At 36.4% G+C, this 22,340-nt stretch overlaps 1 protein-coding gene across 3 annotated transcripts in view; it reads left to right on the top strand.

Moving 5' to 3' along the window:
- Positions 1–22,340, top strand: part of LOC129720174 (RNA-binding protein 24-B-like) — a 183,915-nt gene that overhangs the window by 77,321 nt on the left and 84,254 nt on the right. The window contains exon 1 of one of the 3 annotated variants that reach the window (XM_055671611.1): positions 7,314–7,950. The exons of the other annotated variants lie outside the window; for them this stretch is intronic. The gene's annotated coding sequence lies outside the window, so the exon portion shown is untranslated. Of the gene's footprint in view, positions 1–7,313; positions 7,951–22,340 lie in introns of those variants that run through there. 3 annotated transcript variants of the gene reach the window in all.

Below are 22,340 nucleotides of genomic sequence, written 5' to 3'. Positions count from 1 at the left end.
TCAAACAATAGTTCTTCTTCAGGATGTCCATGATGTTCAACATATTGCTTTCTGAGAGAATTTGAGGCGACATTTTGATGATAACTTATAAACATTTAAGCATCTGATAGGAACAGCTTTTACTACATTTATACAGTTTACCTAACTATAATCGATCCGCTGCATCACGCCACGCCATTCCGATGCGTCTTGAAACAATTATTTTTGGCTGATCGTGCTCGCGAGTAGGGGAGTGCACGCGAATAAGACCGTAAATAGGAGTGTGTGTCCATGGTTTCGGGAGTGAAGAAAACTCGCAAGCGTCAACACTCGGTGGTGTGAAATGAAGGAAGTGTGAAAGAACGAGAGACAGTTCGAATGGTGGAGGTACTCCCTTGTGTGTGTGATTTCGGTAGCGGTGAGAACACTACTTGGAGTATCACATGCTTGTTTAGAGCGAGTTTAGCAATACTGGAGCATACAACCATAAACCATTTGTAGTTAAAAAAAACTTTAAAACAAGTTGTTTTCCTTGTTTTGTGTTGCAAAATATTTTTTTTGTGTATACTTTTATCGGTAAGATAAAACTGTTATCTGCAACTTTTCTGAAGAAGTCACACCGATTAAACAAACCGTTCTGTTTCCAAAAATATTTTTTAACCATCCATAAGGCAATCCACGGGTGACGTTGCACTGCTTGTACGTTTGTAACTGTTTTTCAAGTTGCAAAACCAAAACACAACCAAACACAAAATCTTTTAATACCGGAACAAAAAGTTATATTTTATTATTGGGTAAAGGATTGTCACTAACCATGCTGGAGCAACCGATCGTTTGTTTTTCGTGCTTTTCGATCCGGGTTGCATCCAAGTTGCGACCGTCCGAACATACCTAAGGCGTCCGAACATACCCCCCCCATAAAAATTACGCAACGCTGTAGAAGAATATGCCAAATAAAAATGCTCATATTTGAAAAGTCTCCCCATGGATTTTTTGTTACGTAACGCTGATCATACCTCCCCCTCCCCTATATAACAAATCGTAATGCCAAAAAATATATCCCCCCTCCCTCCTATAGGTATTACGTTATTTATGAATGCCGCCAAATTATTCGTGACCAAAAACAAAAAATAATAATAGCACAAAATGACATCTTCAGCCCATAAGAACATCTATGCAAAGTGCAAATGCAATGCTATGCAAATGACATTTAAAAAAAAATATATGAGAAACATTTTGCGTTCTCTAATGTCATCGATAAAGATTTACAGTACTTTTTTCAGAAAACATAAAACCCGTTAGGAAAAACGATCAAAAATAAATTGATTAGGGTATCGAACGTCTTTGGCAGGTTTTTGCATAATACGGCTGCAGAAAAGCTGCCAAAGAAAACTTATTAATTTATGTTTTACTTTGTTTTGCCGGGCAAATCATAAATAATACTGACTGTCGAACTTGTTACTACAAACGCGAATCCTCAAACCCGTAACGGTTTGGCATCTAAGACCGTGTACATCTGATCTTTTACGATTTTTAGTTTTAAGTTGAAAAATTATAATTTCAATAATTCATAATCATGAATAAAATTCCAACTTATCAGAGTGATGAATCCAATTTAAAGTTTATGAACTTTATCCTAAGTTTAATGAATTGTAGTTTCATGAAATAAATTACTGACTTCATAAACCAAAACACGAATTCAAATATAATGTCTAATTTCATTCGTGGAACGCTAGATCAAATGAATTATATTTTCAGTTTCGTGATCGATAAATCATGACATTAAGATTTAATGAACCAAAGTGAAGTTTCATAAATTAAATGTACACCCAGTCCGCACAAATGACATGCTGGTGACCTTCAAGAGAAGAATAATATTCGTATTAGGAATATGTTCTGTAAATGGTCAGGAATGCTGAAAAAGCGTCGAAATGGCGGGGCTAATCTTGTTTTAAGTTGTCATCGCGAGTCGTATTTTTATCAACACATTCATGAATATTTTTCGTGACAAAGCTCTAAAATAAAATATACTGTTCGTGACCAACTCCCGAACATTGCTATTTAATTTTTTTTATTTCGCCGATAAAAATTAAAAATGATTCAACGTGTACATATAAGCAATAACATAGAACAAGTTGAATTTGCGATGAATGTCAAAAGCTATTTTCAAATGCAACCCCATTTTCATGGAGAAAGTCTGTCGCCTACCCCTTAAAATTTTCGCGCGCCTTCCCAAAAATTAGGTTTTAGATAGTATTCGTAAAATTATAAATATTTTAGAAACACTAAAAATGAAATTTATTGTTTTTTTAAGCGTCTGTCTGTTTATGGATAATTCTTGTTGTAATTTTGTTACAAAATATATGAAAATTATCAAGGAAAACTAATATATGTACTACTTTCGTCAAGCATTGCCTCCATTTAAGTGAGCCAACAAACTTTAAGTGCTCGTCACCAATTCTTGGTGACTTTCGTAAAAAAGATGCATTCCTCTTAATAACGGTTATGGATCATTTCTTTATTCTTCAATAAACATCAATTAATACGGGGACTCTTTTGAGACTAATCGAACGTTAGTTTCAAGAAATATGTTAATTAATTTCAACTAATCTTTTCGAAGCTTTCGAAGTGATATCACTGCGACAATGTTAATAACATATAAGTTTTTTTCAAAAGGTCACAAATTCTATTGAACAAAACTTTTGTCAAATATTCTCTCACAGAAGCCACAGTGATTAACAGGGGAAACTATTCCTATGAAGGTCACCATGAAGTTATCAGAAAAATTTAAATGTATCTTTTAATGACTTCGTGGCTATTCTAAGACAACATAACATTTCTACTTCAAATTATCACCGTGAATACTTGATGGAAAAAATAATTTCGTTTCACAAATGGAATAATTTCGCCTGTGAGACCCTTCAGAGAAGAATAAATAAATTTTAGTTCAATTATCACAGAGACAAAATAAAAGAAAAATTTGTTTTATAATCATAGCGCTAGTGTCTTTTGTAAGAAAACTAACACAAGTTTTTCTATAAAAAGTAATGGTTACTCGCGTACAAAAACTATTTCCATATTATTTTTAAAACATTCGGGGGACAATTGTAAGAAAAAAGTCTTACTTTATTTGTGACTCTCGTGCGGATTGGGCAATTTCGTGAATCGGATTGCACAAATCATAATTTCATAAAACTAGACTAATCAATCATGAGTTCAATTCATGGTTTCCTAAATCAAAGCAAGGTTTTATAAATCGAACATCCGATTTCATGAGTCAAATGCTATATGTCCTGGCTCGCAACTCATGATTTCATAAAACAAAATCATGGTTTCAGTAGCCAAAGCAAGAATTCATAAATCGAACACCCGATTCCTGGAGTCAAATGCTAAATTGCATGACTCGTGACTCATGATTTCACGAGTTCAGCTCATAATTTCATGGGTTAGAATAAACCAAAGCAAAAATTCATAAATCAAACACTCGATTCCCGGAGCCAATTGCTATATTTTATGACTCGCATTTCATGATTTCATAAATCACAATCATGGTTCCATGAGTCAAAGGGAGATTTCATAAACTGAACGCCCGATTTCATGAGTCAAATGAGTCAAATTTCATGACCCATAAATCATGGTTTCAATCCAAATTGCTCATGATGTCAGCAAAACAGTAACGCACGGGGTGCGTTACGAACAATTGGCTCATGATTCCATGAGTCTTTACTCATGGTGTATATTCATACCATGAAAATACATCCAAATCATGAAATCATGAGTCATTTTGCCCGTTTTCGAGATTTTATTTCTACCCGTGCAACTAAATGGAACCATATTTGGCAGGTGAATGTTTTTAGTGGTAACAAATGATACACTGCTGCTGAAATCGACCACAGACCCCATTTTGGATTCTAGGTTGGCGACTTCCGGTTCCTGGGAAACAGCGGAAAATGATCGAATTACACCCAATATGGGTGTTTCTTCAACCAGCATGACGCTCAGAGGCCAGAAATTATTTTGAATACCATTTTGAAATCCAAGATGGCGACTTCCGGTTTGTGAAAAACAGCCTAAAATAACCAAATAACATCCAATATGAGTATCTCTGGAACCAGAATGATGCAATGAGCTAACAATTGACCTCAGGCACCATTTTGAATCGCTAAATGCCAACTTATAGGAAACAGTCGAAAATGACCAAATATTACTCAACATGGATATTTCCGTAATCGAGATGATGCATAGAAACCAAACATTGACCCTTGACACCATTTTGAATTTAAAGACGACCACTGTTAGTTTCTGGAAAACAACCAAAATAACTAAATACCTCCCAATATGGGTATTTCCGGTGTCAGATTGATGCCAGAAAATCTGCTGAAAATGACCGAATAGCACCCAATATGAATATATTCAGAATTAGGGCGCCAAAATCCAATGTCGAAGATTTTGTCATTTCGATAAAACCATTCATTTCAAACGATTTGTTATTTGACTTTGATCATATCCTATGGCCGATTCGTCGTGCATTTGCAGACTTTAAACACATCGCAAGGAATTAATGAATTTGGAACGTTCAAATAGTACAAAACCACATTTAAATTATGTTGAGACCACATATATCAATCAAAGCAGGTATAATTTTAAATAGCCTTTGAATTTCTTTTCTTTCCATAACTTTTGAGCCACATATCAAATTGTTATGAAGTTTGTTATTTGTAAGTTTTAGAGATGACTTGTTCGTATGATACTAGTTATATTCAAGTTAGTCATGTAATCTTTGAAATAATAGACTTTCGTTGTTTTATTAACAATTTATTACATAACGATGGCTTAAGTTCAATTATAATCAAATGAAATGGGAACGTATAGGGCAGCCAAACTTTGAAACCACGTGTTCAATCATAATTCATCAGTTAACCCTTAACTAGCCCGCTGATCTGATATTAATATTGATCAAATCGGTTGTGTAGTTTCTGAGATAATGAAGTTTCGTGATTTTCACATTTCGGTACTTTACAGACGAAGTTACAGTCCGATTACAGTGAAATTCAATAGGGTGTTACGCGGCAGCTAGACTTATTAGTTGACACTAATTTTGTAGAAATTGGGTCAGCCATCACTGAGAAAAGTGAGTGAGTTCAAGTAGTCTTCGGAATATGTTCCTTTGCATAGCTGGATTTCACATTTTTAAACATAACAGGAAAAGTAATAGTCTGATTGCAAAACAAATCAATAGGGTCTTATGGGGCAACTAGACCTTCCATCTGACACTGATTTCATGAAAATCGGTTCAGCCATCTCTGAGAAACATGAGTGAGATTGAGTAGTCTTCAAAACACGTTTCTTGTTATAACTTTTGAACCGCAAGTTCAATTATTATGAAATTCAAAAGTTAAGGGTATTTCAGGTAGCCCGTTAATTTGAAATCAATTTGGTCCAAATCGGTTTTGTAGTTTTTGAGATAATGATGTTTCATGATTTTTACATTTTGAACCATAACCTCTAAACTGACAATCCGATTATAATGAAATTTGATAGGGTCTTATGGGACAACGAGACCTTTCATTTGCAATTAATTTCATGAGAATCGGTCCAGCCATCTCTGAGAAAAGTGAGTGAGAATAAAAATCTGCACATACACACACACATACACACACACACATACACACACACACACACATATACATTCAGAAAATGCTCAGCTCGTCGATTTGAGTCGAGTGATATATGCCATTCGGTCCTTAGGAGCACTTTTATACTTTCGGTTTTGCAAGTGATTGCTATACCTTTCTAGGAGAAAGGCAAAAAACAAACGAAAAAAAATGCGTTCTTCCTCAACATCGTTTGGAATTTAAGAGGGACTTTTTTTCATTTTCTGATATTGACGGTTCCGAAACCACGAGCCCAGGAGATGTAGATCCTGGATCCAAGTCACTAGTTTGCAATTCGGGGAGTTTCATGCTTTCATATACCCGAACTTTGCGTCGAAAATTCCCACTCCTTAAAGTTTTTTTTCATTTACGTGGAGTATCCATTTTCCGTTTATTTTTTATTGACCACTCGATATCGCTCGTTATTGGCACTAACGAGAAAATGTAATGCGTCTTCTATATGCATCTAGAACACCACATCGTAGCACTTACGGTAGCTCTTTAAGCGAATATTTTGCTCTCAGTAATGCCAGTTTAACATATCGTTTAGGACATTGAAAATCATGATATAAATCTATTTGGCATTAACTAGGCTGAATTAGTGCTAATAAAATGCTATCTCCTAATGCTTATGGTTACTTGGGTTGCTTCCAGCTCAGTTATGTTTCAACAACAACAAAAATCAAAAGAAAATTCATGTCTTTGAATAACGAACATGTCGCAAGAGGCAAGAAATCAATGAACTTGGAATGTTTAAAATTATTAAATTGAACACAAAAATGGACGAGACGAAGTTTGCCGGGTCTGCTAGTTATTGTATATAAATGCTCTAAAACTCAACTCGAAAAAATGTCTCACATTTCTCCATTCTAGACTGTCTATCAAAAGTTTTGTAGAGAATTACTCTTGAGTCTAAAAAACTCTTCCACTTTTGGAAAATACTTAGTTTGCTAATTCAAACACACGATTATTTTTTGCGTATTTTCACATCATTTGGTAGGGATTTGCTCTATTTATCTAAAAATTCAAATTTCAACACCTTGACAGTGACCAATTGTATAAACAAATATAATTGATGTGCAAATCGAATTTTCAATATTTGGTCAATGACCTTCTGTTTTTCCCACTGTGCGCGGCGCCGTTCGAAGAACCCCAGCCAGCAGAAGAAGGTGAAGAACAAAGAAGCCTTACGTTTACGTGAAGACGGGTGGCATGTTGCTGTTGTTATTATTGCCGCCAGGAGGAAAAACATCGATCAAAAGGAAATAACTTAAAAACAGAGAACACTCACCGTTACAACATAAGAAAGTCTGTAAATTATACCCATTCAGCTCTTCTTATGTTCACTGCGAGAGAAAAGGAAGTCGCGAGAAGATTTTTATGCTGGTTTGTACTACACTAGCTGAATAATTGTGTGTGTGTACAGTAGCGTTTAGTAGATTGGCGAGAGTCATCCTTACTAGCACCAGTGTAGAACCTTTATTAAGTATGCAACGTAACAGTAAAAGTGTGCACCCGCTGACACCACCACAAGTGCAACCCCGGGAAAAGCCAGTGTGTAATAATCCTCTGCTGATGGACACAATGAGATCGCTCACCAACACCTGCTCAGGTTCAATGTTCGGGGAAAACTGGTATCTTCGCTTTCGACCAGGGGGTTGTGCTGAGCTGTATGACTCAGGTCCCTCTCAGTTGTACGACAGATCTCGACAGGAACGTTTGTGCGCGCGCGACCATTCTTCCCCTTCAGTTTCGCCCCGGTTCACAGTGAGTCAGCTTTAGCGCTTGGTTTTTGAATTGCCAGCAGTAATCGAAAACGGAAAAAATTAAAATCGTGGAAAACCTCGCGTGGTCCGCCGTGTACCGACTTTGGAAAGGATAGATTGGGACGGCGACGACAACGACGGCGGTGATGATGATGATGATGTATAATCGAGATCAGCAGTAGAATAAAAGAGTGAAGCAAAAGTTCTGGCTGTGTGTCCTGTGTGTTGGCAGCATCAGCAGGAAATAATAACAGCGCGGTTTGAATATTGTGCGCCCGAGTATTTACAATCGAGCAGGGGTGGAATTCGCTGATGGCGAGAAGTGAATGAGTGTACAAATATAACCGTAAATGAGTAGGACTTCGAGTTCTGCAGATGTGCAACTGACGAACGACGAGCTCAACCAGTCAAACGATTGAGGGTGCGAGCCTCGGACCAAGGGCTGTTGGTGTATATTTCAGTGGGTCGTGCAAGCAGACAGGGCTCTTCGAAGCAGTTGCTCTGTGTTGGTGCTTTATGCTTGTTTTTTTTTTCTCCTCCATATATTTCGGGTAAGAGCTTTGTTCCATTACGCGGGATTAGGGGTTGCAGGCGAGTGCTAGGAGTACGAGCTACAACTCCGACAACAGCTGAATGTTGCAATATTTCCTGGACGAATTAATTACCCCACAGCCTGTGTGTGTGCTTGAGACGGTGCTGAATTGCGTCTCGATGTATGAAGTGTGAATGGGGATGGCGGGGATTCGAAATTTGACCATTAATTTATTTGTGAATGGCTGTGAGAAAGTTTTTGATTTGTTATACCATTAATTAGAGGTTAAAAGTAGAGTATAGAACGGAGAGAAACTAATGTACCATAGTGTAACGATCATTGAATCGTAAGAAGGTTGCGGTTGAAACTATTTGCTAGATTAAACTCTAGAACTAACTACAATATATGGGGGTTTACGCTCATAACTTGTATTTTGCTCCTGAAATGAGTTGGTGAAATGAGCTTCACAGAACTTTCATTTTTCTTAACAACTTCTACATCACTTCAAAATATTTTTGTTGAATTTGAACGATCCTACCACCGGCTTGATTACTTTTGCTGATTTTGATAAATATTATGTTTAATTATTTTGGCAAAATAAACTTGCAGCTTGCCGAATGAGTGGCTTGGAGCCCACAAACAGAGAGTGTTGTTGTTTAATATATGTTCTTCTTCGAAACGAACGAGTTTTATATCCGTTCGTTATGTCGACGGTATGTTTTTGGTCTTCATTCAAAGATTTAATAATGCCTGTTCTTGGCCAAATTTATACAAGCAAGTGAACATAACTCATCCGAATAACTCACCTAAAACCTTTGTGAGTTATATGTTGGAATGTCAGATATAACAACCTAACAAAAAGCAGACTTGCATGCTGTATGTTTGAAGCGTTGAAGTGTGATGAAACACCCAAGGAGTAAAAAAGAAATGTTCAACGGACAAGGTGTTTCTGTTAGTGTCTCTTTGAAGATGTCCTTGTTTCTTCGCTTACCTACTTTTAAAATGATATTAGCTTACCTGCAAATGTTATCAAATTACTATAAATTGAATTTCCAGTTTTAATCTTTCTTCCAAATCCTAAAAATATTGAAATGTGCTCTTATTGTAATTTATTGCGCAGCAATTATCACTGCGTATTATTTCCGACAAATCTCAAGATAAGCTTTAAAAAAATTTAATATTCAAATCGGTTGTGTACTTATAATCGGCAAAGGTTAGCTTTCCAAGGGTTAACAAAACATGTTCGAACACGTTTTTCGCCAGATTAGTTTCAAAAAGAGGTTGATAACAAGCACAGTTGGTGTCGGTGTTGCTCTCAGATTATATCTAAATTAAATTAAATTATTAGCTAGCGTGAAACTGGCATGTACTCGTGGAGAATGGGTTGATATAATATTATTTTGCTTCACGGATGCAGATTTTGGGTTTTGGAAGTTTATGCAGAAACTACGAATTTTGAGTATAATTTACTTGAATTTTTGTTCATTAGTATATCATTCCGACTTGATCAGCTTCGTCAACGTTCGATTTTGTCATTTTCTTTCTTTTTTTTTTTAACCAGTGATATTCATTATTTCAGTGACATTCATTATCCAAAATACATTTTATATATATTCATTCAGTGACATTCATTATGATATATAAAATGTATTTTGGAGACCATGTAATATATCAGCGTAGCTGTTTGAGGTGTTTTTAACTATTTATTGACTTGAAATCCACGATTCATCCAATATTTCTCAGCTTTTTCGAGGCTAGTTAAGAGTGAAAAAAAATTCAGGTTAAGAACAGGTGGATACTGCACTAATTAATAATCGATGACTCGGTTCAATGAATCAGGATTTTTTTCATGCTTCTAATTAAAAAAAAAAATGATATAAAAACTATTGGTGTTCATAAATTGCTTCCCAAGCTCATGTACAAGTTTGCTTCAAGCCATTCTAAACCTGAAATATTTTATCAGGTACGTTACCGGAAATAAGTACTGTCAAATTCAAAAATATTAACTAGCTTTTGACGGTTTTATAAATATTTGAATTAGTTTAATGTGTATTCCAGATCTGCGACTGGTACCTAGCAAAGTCGTCAGGTAGATTGTTCGAAAAAATTAAAACAGGTATATACTATACAATTTGTTTATTTTTGCGTATAATTTAAGTTCTGAGGATGGCTGACAAACAGTAAGCTGTAACGTAAAGTATATGGCGTAACTGTTTTTATTTTATCTCACCGAAAGAAATCAATTAAAATCCAACTAGATTAGATTTACGGTGATTCGAACCCGGAAAACATAAATCGTTTGAGCAAGGAAAATGCTTTTATAAAAAGAAATAATTTTAAATTCGCATTCACGATTTGTTTGAATGTGAAACCGCAGAACATTCGCTCTGCCAATGCAGTGCACGAATACAATAATAGGAGCCTTTGGAAAAGGAACGATGGAGCCTTTCATGGTCTGGTCTGCAAATTCTAATGAGGTAATACATTTCATACGGAATTCAGTGCCAAATTGGAAGCAAGGATGCGATATGACAACGACGAGCACTTCCAACAAGAGTAATATGTCTGCCACGATGAAGCATACCACAAAAGATCAAAATAATAGTCGCACTGGTTCAAATCTTACAAAAATTATTACAATTTGTTTATTTTTGCATAAAATTGAAGTTTTGAGTATGGCTGAAAAATAGTAAGCTGAATCGTAAAACCCGAGTAGACTTATGTTTTTTCTCAACATTTTTCTTTTACATCCTTTATTATTTAACATTATATAAGTGTATGATATCTAGAAACAATTGTACTGAAAACAAATTGAATACTCAATACGATTTGAAGCGTTGCATAATAAAAATGGCAAAGATACAGTTAATCTAAAATTTTTACATATAAAATAGAACCATACTTTGACAATCGCCGACTTGGATACCACATCGATATTCAGCCGCTTCATTTCCTCCAACGATCGCTGCGAGTAGTGGGCCTAAGCCTGATTCGGCCTGAACGCCGCGTCTTCGCCCGTATGGTATTTTTCGATTACTTCAAGCGACACTACTTTCAGCAGGCACTTTATACTATGAATTTTCCAGTTCACGGCCAATCCGGAGCAAAAAACGAGCGGCTTTGATATCTTCTTCTCGCTGATTGTCAGCCACAGCAGCACCTCCTTGGGGAACTTGGTATGTAAAATGAACTTCATCTCGGTGCTCACTTCCTTCATGGGGGAAGTAACATACGAAGTGCCCTGCCAGTTGTTGCCATTCAGGGTAAGATAGGTCGTCCATCACCACCGCCACGTCGCGATTTGCAAGGAAAATCGACTTGACCATCTTATTCAGGCGCTGCCACTGCGTCATTGCCTGCAGCTCCAAAGCAAGTTGCCTTCAGCTCTAAAGACTCTGGACCGGACTGCTTCAGTTACTTTTCTTTAGGTAATTTGTCACTGTTTGGCCGGTTGCACTGATCTCCCGACAAAGTGCACGTAGCGATGTAGCCACTTTTCCTTCGGTCTTACTAAATATTTAGTATCCTTTGGAGCTTCTTTTCGCTCAAAGTCGTCGGCCGTCCGGAACCGGGCTTTCTTTCAATACTCTGATCGTTTTCCAATAGTGTCAAGATGTTGTAGATGCCGTAATGCGGGTATCCGGCACCACAAAGTGCCGCATGACGTCTGTTTTCGACGTGATGGGGTACCGTTCTTTGGACGCGTACTCTCTTGAACGGAGCAGCTTCACTGTTTTCGCTAACCCGCTTAGAGCTCGACTGATAGAGCTGTCAATTTCTTTTCTGCAGACTCATGGGTTACTATGATTGATGCTGTATGTCGTCAGTGCGTTTGCAAGTAAACCCAAGAAAAATCGGTAAATTTTGTCCATTTTTTCAATGTAAACGTTACAAACAATGGAAGAATTCGGAGAAACTTGACTTTACATTGCAGTACAGTTTTCTATATAAGTTTTATCGACATATGAGGTCGAGCGTTGTCATACAGTAGGATCACTTCATAGTGCCTCTGCTCATATTGTGCCTTTTTTCGCGCAGACCTGGTTCCACCAAATACACAGCTTTTTTCCTGTGTGGACTCATCCCTGCGACCAGAGATTAGACCTATTGTGATATTACCCAGGTGTTTTCTGTACTCCGCATTTCATATTATTGGTAGTATCACTATTGAAGTAAGTGATATGCTTATCATTCATATCCGAACTTGTGTGTAAGTTTTTTACCTTTCCGTTTCAAGCTTACTACTCTACTATACCGAGCCTCTAACCCACCTAACAAAATAGCCTTTTTTTTTAAGGGGGGGTTTTGTTAGTAGCTTAAGTATTTATGATAAATATTAGTAAATAATGAGTATGTGTGTCCAATCACAAATGGTGACTTCTCAACACTGTTGGAAATTTGTAATTTTAATTGTTAGGATTTGTTTGCTTTCGCAATTAGGACTTATCATTCGTAGGGATTTAAACCTACTTGTCAGAAAAGGGGAAGTAAACTTACAACTAACTTAATTGCTAACTTATTGGCTATAAAGAGAGCTTATCGTAGCAATTGAGGATTGCAACGATTTTTGTCGAATAACAAAATAGCCTAATTACAATTCCCTGGAGGGAACTTTCATACGTTACTCATACCAGTTTTATTATAACAGGGACTTATTTTTGTTAGTTAGAAGGATTTTTGTTAGAATAGAGGTATTGTAGAATTCAGATTGAAGGAAAGGTACTTGGAAAGGTACTTGGTGGGAGCCTGAGAATAAACCCATGCTAAAAGTCCTTTGGCAACCAAATGGCCTGATTCTACTAAGATTCGAACCCACGACCACCCACTTACCAAGGCGGACTCTGTAACCTTGCGGCTACGGAGCTCCCCGGAATACACAGCATAACCTTCACAGCAAGTACATTCGATTGAGTCGACGACGTAGAAACGTGACCGGGCAGTCCCCATGACTTTGTTTTCTTTGAGTTGCTGTTATGAATCCATTTTTTATCATCTATCACGATGCGATTAAGAAAACCCTTCCGTTTTTGTCACTTGTTCGTAGGTGATAAAAAGGACGCTTAACGTTTCTTGGCTTCGAATTATAATGAACACTAATTTATTGTTTTTGAATTATTCTCAAAGCACGTAATCGGTTAATATGACTTTGAAGACAACTCCTAATACCGAAGCAAGCTGTTACTGCTTTTGGCATATTCAGCAATTCCATGCACAAAAGTCGCTTTCGAATTTTTTTGCTTCGATAATATTCGAAATCGCTATAGCTGTTTTTCATTGAAAAAAATTACATCTGTATTGTTTTATTTGCCTCTCAGGGGCAATTTGTAAACTTTGTAAATTTATAACTTTTGAGCAGATCAACCGATTTAAAATCTTTCGGCATCAAATTGAATATAGTTAATTGACCCTTCAAGCAAATATATCGAACTATACCTCGAATAACACTAGTTAGGCGAAAATCATGCTACAAACCACATCTTGCAGTTTTGGAAGATTTAAGACTCAGGGGGCTCAGTCGCTGATATTTATTTTATTGGATTTCCGAGGAAATTTCACATATAATATTGAATTTTCACGGAACTTATTTTTTTTATTTTGGAGACGGATTTTTTTAATCTTCATTATTCACCATGACTACCATGCGTCTCCATTAAAAAAAGCTACTGTGATGTAGTATCATGATACTACACGAGACCCTATCGCTTGATATTTTTGCTTTGAGTGAGCTTTTCTAAATGTAGACGCATGGTAATCGTGGTGGATATTGAAGATTAAAATAGTTCTATTTCATAAATCGTACAATTAAACCTCCGTGAAAAGTTTACATTTCATTAAAAAATTCCTAAGAAATCAAACAACAGACTGTGTCACTTTCGTTCCAAAATGGCAAAATATGATTTGTGGTCCATATTTTCCATGTATTACCATGTATATTTGAAATGTTATTTCCATGTATTACCATGTATATTTGAAATGTTATTTAAAGTCAAATTTGATATTTTTCCTTCAAGAACCCACTAATTACCTCCAATATGACACCAAAAGAATTAAAATCGGTTCAAAAGTTACAAGATTTTGAAAATTGGTAATTTCGGAAAATGTTCATTTTTAAGGCCATCGTATTTTATGGAGAAAAGAAAAAGGCCATCGTATTTCAGAAAGTGTCATCCTAAGAACCAAACGAAAAATGCATAAGAGCCTTTCCTTTTTACATGCAGTTGATGTATTAATATAAGAAATTCAGCTTAATAAATACTTTGAGTTAAAACCATAATCTTGATACTTTAAGATAAATCCATAGCAAGTCGAAATGCACAGTAAATTCTTAAATAAATAAGTTAAGCTGCTACAGAGACGCTTACAGAAATCGTCGACAATAACGAAATTTGGCTTAAATTTTTATTTTGTGAAGAAATTATATAGTGTCTTTAGACAGATATTCACGTCTTTAACATGCATATCAAAGGATTTGTCGAATTTTGATATTGTATCTCGTTGTGCCTTTCATAAAATATTTAAATTTATTTTCATATATCTCATCGAAGACGCGTTTAAAACATACATTTTGTTATTTATTATTTATAACATGTTCAGTTATGTGTTTGACGTTCGATAATTCAAATAATTCAAAAATATCGAGCCGGGTATTTTCGTGATTTTCAATGCAACTTTTGATTTGCTATTCACAATATCAAGATTTGTTATTCATATCGCCTTAGAGGAACAATATTTTGGGATTATATTTTGTTGTTCAACCATATTAAGTTCTAAGGTATTGTGATATAGAGTTTTCAATATTCGGTTATGATATTATGAAGATATTCTCTTCTGCTCGGGAAGATGATAGTTTTAATACTAAATGACAACATTCATTTTAGTCAGGTAGCAGAAGCTGATTTAGTCTAACATAAATTTAAGATATTAAATAATTTGCAAGGGATATTAAGTCGAACAACCGTTTGAACAAACATTAAAGGCATTGTTGTGGAAATGATAATGGAATCGATACATACAAAAGTAGTAAAGCAGATATTCAGAAAAAATGAGAAGACTAAATGAAAACGATGTGTAAAAAAACCATGAACTTTTTCAAACCTAAAAAACTGACGAAATTTCTTATTAATTGAGACATATCTAGCATGAAATAAACTAAAACGGAAAATCGAAGTCAAAAACTTCTCTCTACGAAAGTGAGATTCATGCTACCTATTTCCCTTGTTTAGTGAAACTTTTGTTTGTTCACGAACTTGCCATCATATCGACAGCAACTTTGTCCCGTTTTTCTCCAACTTTCACTCGATTTCACTTGAAAAGGATGGTTCGAAAACGTGTGTGACGAATACTGTAGCATGGCATGTATGCGTTCTACGTTTTTAGTAATTTTTTGTACCCTGCAATGGTTACAGAAACTGATGGGAAATGAACGGTTTTATATAATATCCGGTTGGGTGTTTTCGGCGCCAGAAAACAAATGGATGAAAACAATAGCAGATGTTGCAAACTGGCAGGTTTTTGCATAAGCTTGCTGCAGAAAACCTATCGAAGAAAACTACAACAAAAGGCGTCTGATACCTTACATAAAACAAACACAAACGTTAAAATAATATAATGCTTATAGGTATACAGTTTTGCGTAAATTTACACAATTTCATACATTTTTGGCGGCAAAAATTTTTATTCTTAGTTTAACGATGTTTAATATGTCAATTTAAGAGTTTTCGAGTGCATTATTCGTGATTCTTCGTAGAGCTCACTTATTCTAACTCCAGAAAAGAATTACAATAAGGCAAAAGTGAATGAAACATTATGTTATTTAATCATATGTTCTTCTTTCCTTTGTTTCTGTTTTCTTATTAATTTTTTTCTCTCAATGTTGAATTTTGTTTTGATATATATCCGTTTGTACTGGTCTCAAACCAATACACATTGAATTCATTGAATACAATGTTATCTCTTAATGATCGTATTATTTTGTAGATAATTTTTAATTTATATTCACACAGAATAGAGTTGATCGTACATTCGCAAACACTTGAGCAGACCAAATTAGTATATTCAGTTTGTTTTTAAAATATTTTTTATAACTCGTTGGTGATTCATTTACAATTCAAAAAAAATAGGCTCAAAGCCTCAGTTTCACCTAACAGTCTCCTTCAAACGTTTCATTTATTTTCGGTCGGGAAAAAATTCATTTGAAATCTTGTAATGATCACACAGGCTACCCATTCAAATAAACTTCATTAGAAAGCATAAACTTTTTCACTTGGAGTCATCTTCTCCTGCCACCCACAACCCCCCATCGAACCGACCGAGTGCGAAAGAAGAGCCAGCAGCCAGTTTGCCCGGCGGCACGGCCAGGTTAAAAACCGACCCTCGAATAATTTGTGTCTCCAGCGTACGATAAAGGGGTGAGTTCGTTGTTTTTTAATGCTCCGGTGCCACGAACATTGAATTCGTATGTTTAGTGAAAGCCCTGCTTTGCTGCTGCTGCGCTTCCACCGAGTTGATCTCACGCACCCAGTCCTACGAGTTGCTCGGTGTGCGGTAGCTCTCAGTGCTATAGGTACTTCGGAAAACAGGTCTGGTTTTAATTTTTCCCGCTCTCCACTTTAAGGGCAGGGATATGCTTGCTGCTGTGCTTTACGATTGCCATTCATTTTCAGTTCCCCTAACCCGGGCAAGGGACGCTTTTGTTTTTTTGTGAACGTTTTTATTAATTTTTTCTCGAATAATGGCACAAAGTAAAATGCACAGTGGAGAATAGAACATAACTTAGAAGAATGTTGTTTTTAAAGCTACGTGTAACGTATACAATACGGGTGGAAATGTTTAGCCGATTTTTCTCCCACTGTCCCACTGTTGGTTATCCTTCCTCAGTGGCTCGTTGCGTCCATATCCAGCTCAATCGAGAATCGTAAGAAGGGTGAACTTTAATTTTTGTACGAAACGACTAAGCACGTATGCTATTGTTGCAATTTAATGAATTTCATGCAAACTGCAATCCACCCCCGGAATAAAGGGTAATGATAATTGCGTAACACATTTTTATGGCATGTGTGCGCATGAGGACGGAATTCCGGGAATTGTAAAGAGCGTCATTTGACCATTCCCCACGCCCGACCGACTGTGACAGGTCGTAGAAAATTCTAATAGCCTTCCGCCGGGCGAAGCATTTCGTTTGACCGGTGGCGAGTGGCCATGTCCAATCACCGGGAATGAACAAGATAGAGCAGAGGAATATCACACCACAAATCAGCAAACAATGATTTTCGCACAGACAGAAACACCATAAATCAAATCACTTTCAGCAGTTACCAGCCGGCTGCAAACGGCCTGCCATTGGGCCCTCCTTCGGGTTCGGTGGAGAGGTTGACAAAATGTGAACGACGCGTGGACACTCTTCAAACCGGCATTCATTGCTGCTGTGCTGCTTATTTTAGGTACGTTGCTCTCGGGATGATGTTGGAAAACAAATGATTTATCATGGCTTTTCCAAATGACTGAGCCATCATCACCAGCCAGCGCCGCTGATGTTGCGCCAAATTGAACGCAGAAAACAAGACCAATGCGGTGTCCTTTTTCCGGGAGATGCCGGTTGCGCTGACCGGCGGTGTGTACTAACTATTGATTCGACGAGCAATGACGGTGTTTTGTCGGTGGTGTTTCTAGGATTAGTTCTAGGATAGTTTGTTGGAGGATTTTCGGATATATAAGTATATGGACCTGATTTGTTATTTGAATATAACTAAAGTTGTAATTTTTGGGATTGTTAGGCTGTTTATTTCAACGTAATCTCCAGTTATATTAGCTAAACCCAACTCTTTCTGTTCGACAGTACTTCGTGTGGTGCCATCATTCGTATGATCGGTAAACACGCATATTGTTGCATCAAGTGGTAAATACTCGAGATCGAATACTGTGCTTTGCTGTGAGCAATATGTGAAACAAAGCGTACTAAAAATAAAAGAAAATGTGAGCAGATGTGCGCTCACACATATACGCTCGAGGGCTTTTAGTACGTATGTTAAACATGCTCGTAGAGCTAAACAAAGTGCCACCGCTGAAGGGATTGTGTAATGTTGAATCACACTGTTAGAATTAAGATGTAAATTGCTATATTGTCACATTCATTTGGCGAAAATGAAAAATCTTCGGATTTATTCTTAAACAACAATAATTCAAGTTTGTAGCTATTTGAAGAGCATCAAGGTGCCCATTTTATATCGAAACGAATCTCGGATAAAAAAATTTCAGAAACAAAAAGTGACTATAAATAGTAGAAGGGTGGTATCTGGGATACGACCGCATAGTTGACGTAGGACTACAATAGTTTTAAATTTCCCTTTGAGGCTCTGTTTGATTTGAGCTCGTTTTACTTTTGGCACGGTTCGATTTTGGCACAGATGTGCCAAAACGAGCGATTATGTCTAAACACATTTCTTAGTCTTCTTGTTTATTTCAACCAATTTAAGCTCAACATCCTCCAAAAGAAATGTATTTTGGTTCTTTATGTTGCCGAAGCGAATGACCGAAGTCGGTAAAACGTTTCCTGGAACATGACCGGAACTTGTGCCGGTGATATGTATAATGGTCATGATCTAAGCTGTACTAAGCCTCTAATTACTCGGGTAGTAATATCAAGTATCTAGGTCATCAGCCTCAATTCATCAAGCGACACCTCAAACGACTTGAAACTAAAACTAGTTCATTGGTGAAAATATCTATGAAAAAACGTCATGAAAACCGTTCATTTTTGGCAAATTCTGCCATGTCGTGTTTGGCAAAATCGAACGGGGTCTGTATTTTGATTATTTATTTCCAGCACTCTATTCTAGAAGAAAAAATATTCTCTTCAACATTGATGAATACCTTTCATTCTAATACAGTCAATTTTCTTCAATACGCGAAAGGGCAAGCTTCTGTACAGACCTAAATTGAGTACGATTTAGTAGAAATTAAACAATATTTATTTGTCTTGTGTAGGATGGCTCACTCTCCGATCACCAAGCGGCAAAGATGTTATAAAATTTTCCTGCAGTTACAAGTTCGTGGAAAAAATAACGATATAAATTACAGTTTTTGAACAAAAATGTATATTCACAGAAAATTCAAAATGGACATGAGAAAAACAGAGTGTAGAGTTCAAAAATAAACAACACATTTTATCTGTTATTTATATAATAGAGGCACATAGCAGGGTATATAATTTATATACCCTGCTATCTGCCTCTACCGACCCTTACAGAATTTTGCTGTCCCCGGTAGCGCAGTGTATTTTGCGGCACCCGAATAATCATATTGAATTCTGATATTTGCTACTACAAATACGAAACAAGTAGAAGAAGAAGACAATTCAAACGGCAATTCGATTGTGTTCCAGATCGCAAAACGATACCTACGCGTTAACCCAACACGCCCCACTATGCGTCGACAACGGCAATGTAGTCTTCACTTGGCTTGGTTGCACACAAATGAATATCGAGTTCTACTGCACTGATAGGCGACAAGTGACCAGTATTCATACATTGCTCGGTGCAGTACTGTTGCTTGTGCCAGCATGTTTTCCATCAAGACATCAGTTTTAATAACATTCTAAGAGCAGAACGTAGAACTGTCTGATAGTGGTGGTGGTTACGAACTTTCCGAAAAAGCTTCACCTTCAAGACATCAATATAGTCTAGGCTCATAGAAGCAACGTTAGTTGACCTATTGGGACAGGGAGATTCTGTCAAATTTTTTTGCCACTGCTATACAGGATGTCACAGCAGACAATTGGTGTCTATTCATGAAGTCTGTGCCAGGGGTGCTCGCATGTGATTGGTACATTGTTCGTGAAAATTCGACCTTGAAACTTTTATTCAATTTTCACTGTTAAACAATGAAATGATAATGAAAACTGAGAAATCACAAAATTGTCCATAATTTTATCAATCCAACGACATATTGATTATTGTAATCCATCATGTGGTTACATCAGCATTACCGTTTGAAATCTTTCATTACAACGTTACACCTTGGTTTTAGTTTCCGCAGAATGTATCTCTATATAGTGCGGTTAGACGTAGTCCTACGTCAAAACATGTTAGTTTTAGTATTAGATACAGTTTCAGCTCGTAGTCAGCAGCGAGGATAAAACATTTGCCTTTAGCTAATAAAATATTTTAGACCATGAGGCATTTGATATAGTTGGCTCCGTAATACATTAAATTGTATTGTGCCGTGTCAAATAAATGTTGTGTGAACAAAAAAAAACAATAATTATTTTTTCGAGCAAGAAATTTTGTTGATTATCTATAAGTCAGTTCTAGACCATCATAGATTCGATTCAAACTTGTTGCATTTTGTCATAAGAAATTGTTACAAAGTAGCAATATGGCACTAATTATCCATAAAGGCTTACAATTTTCTCCAAATCGATTGAATTCTTCGCTTTAATCTGTGAACCAGGATTTCTAAATCAGTTTTTTTTAGAAAGATCGCTTCGCTTATCGCAATCGCCCTAGACTACTAAATTGTGGTTCATCCCCTTCGTCGTTTTCGAGTTCACCATGCAGTAACATTTGTCCATTAGTCATAAGCTCTGCGTTAAGAAGCTGCGCGATAAGATGAAGCGTTTTTCGAAACATAAAAGAGTCACCTCTAGCCAAAATCCAGTAGCATTGTGTAAACGTCTTTAAAAGGTTAAAAGAAGGCATACAAAAGTTTATGGTGAAAACATCCCTGAAATCCAATAAGTATAACTTTGACTGACTAAAAACACTTTAAGGGGAAAACAAGAATTCTGAATCTGAAGGTAACAAAAATCGAAACTAAAAGCAACTATGAATCTATAAGTGACGGAAAAAGAACTTTAAATTTCCCTAAAACTCTTTTGAACCTTTTCTAAACAGAAAAAAATACCTAAATTCAATCCAAAAAATGAAAATTTCGTTCAAAAGACAGACCAAAAACGAAAATTTTCGTACCAATTATTACACTCATTTGAATCTTTAAATCAAGAAACTAAAACAACTCTGAAATTAGCTGGATAAAAATTGAAGCATTTGCGAAAAATGTAAGTGTAGGATGTCAAGGTCAACTGAAAATAATAAAAAGTGTTTAAAGGAACAAAACAACCAAAACAGTCACAAATAAACCAGAATTTACTAAATTTAACTGTGGCGCTCCTAAAAGCTGAAAGAACACTGGCTAACACAGCTCAAACTAGAACAAAATTGAAGATATAATCAGGCTTGTTACTGCCTTCAATATGTGGAAAGAGTATAGTGAATATTCACCATTCACTTCTTACCCAGGCTGAGTGCTATATATAGCTATATTTTGCACGTTTTCGTTCTGCTTTGTGCTGTATTTCTTCCGCACACAGAAAAATAATACACTTACTGCTTACACCACAGCTGAGCGAAACAAGAGTGGTGAATCACTTTACTGAGAATACACAGAAGTACATCGCGGTGTTCACTGCTGAGATGACTTCGATAGCTTTCGAAGAGCAAACATGCGTAACGGGCGGCTGGATTTATTTTTTTTTCAATTTCGAGATACAAAACGAAGAACGCAATCTATTTACCTTAATTTTCCCTTCATTTGATATTTGCTTAAGAGACAAACAGTAAAAACTCTGCAGAGCTCTTGTATAGTAATTGTCATTTCGTCTGAGAAAGATCACACCAGTTTATTATTTCTCTGGAGATATATTTCAGATTCCACCGCGCTGTTTTTTGCAAGTTACTCAGACGACACACGATTCGCTGCTTTCTTCTAGTAAATGCCCACTAGTGTGAGAGTAGTTAGAAGAAGATATTCTCCTACAAACTAGTGACTCTCTGAGCAGAAATGACAAGCTTGATTTTAGATTTTTAACCATTCCTGTGGTTTGTTTGTGCTGTGCAAAGATATTTTTTCAGAGCTTTAAATAAGTTCTGCTTTAAACAAACGTGGAAGCAGGCCTGTCACATTTACGGAATTTTCTGGAGATCTACGGACTTTTTCAATCCTGCGGATGAACAAGTGGAGATTCCGTGGAAAGCTTTCAGTATCGAAAGAATCACACGAAACATCATTAGCATCTCTGAGTGGAAATGGCAAACCCAGCGAACAATTACTTTGCGGCCTTTTGACGCATTTCTGCTTTCACTAGGAGCACCAGAATTCACAAGAATGGTTGAAAACTTTAATTTTTTTCAAAGCAACATTTATTTCGTTTTTGTTGACCAGTGTAACCAGAAGCAAAATAATCTAAAGTGCACCCTAAAATAACTGAAAGCATATGAAGCTTAGGAAAACAAACCGAAAACGAATATGGCTGCGAACGCTGCTTACGAAGCATGAGAATAATATAATCTTGAACATATCTTCAACCTTTAGAAGACAGAACGACCAGAAAATTACGTATCACAATTCAGCCAA

The sequence above is a fragment of the Wyeomyia smithii genome, chromosome 2, assembly GCF_029784165.1.
Source record: "Wyeomyia smithii strain HCP4-BCI-WySm-NY-G18 chromosome 2, ASM2978416v1, whole genome shotgun sequence".
Lineage (NCBI taxonomy): Eukaryota > Metazoa > Arthropoda > Insecta > Diptera > Culicidae > Wyeomyia > Wyeomyia smithii.
Note: the sequence above shows the minus strand (reverse complement) of the source record. Positions and strands in the feature narration are given on the sequence as shown.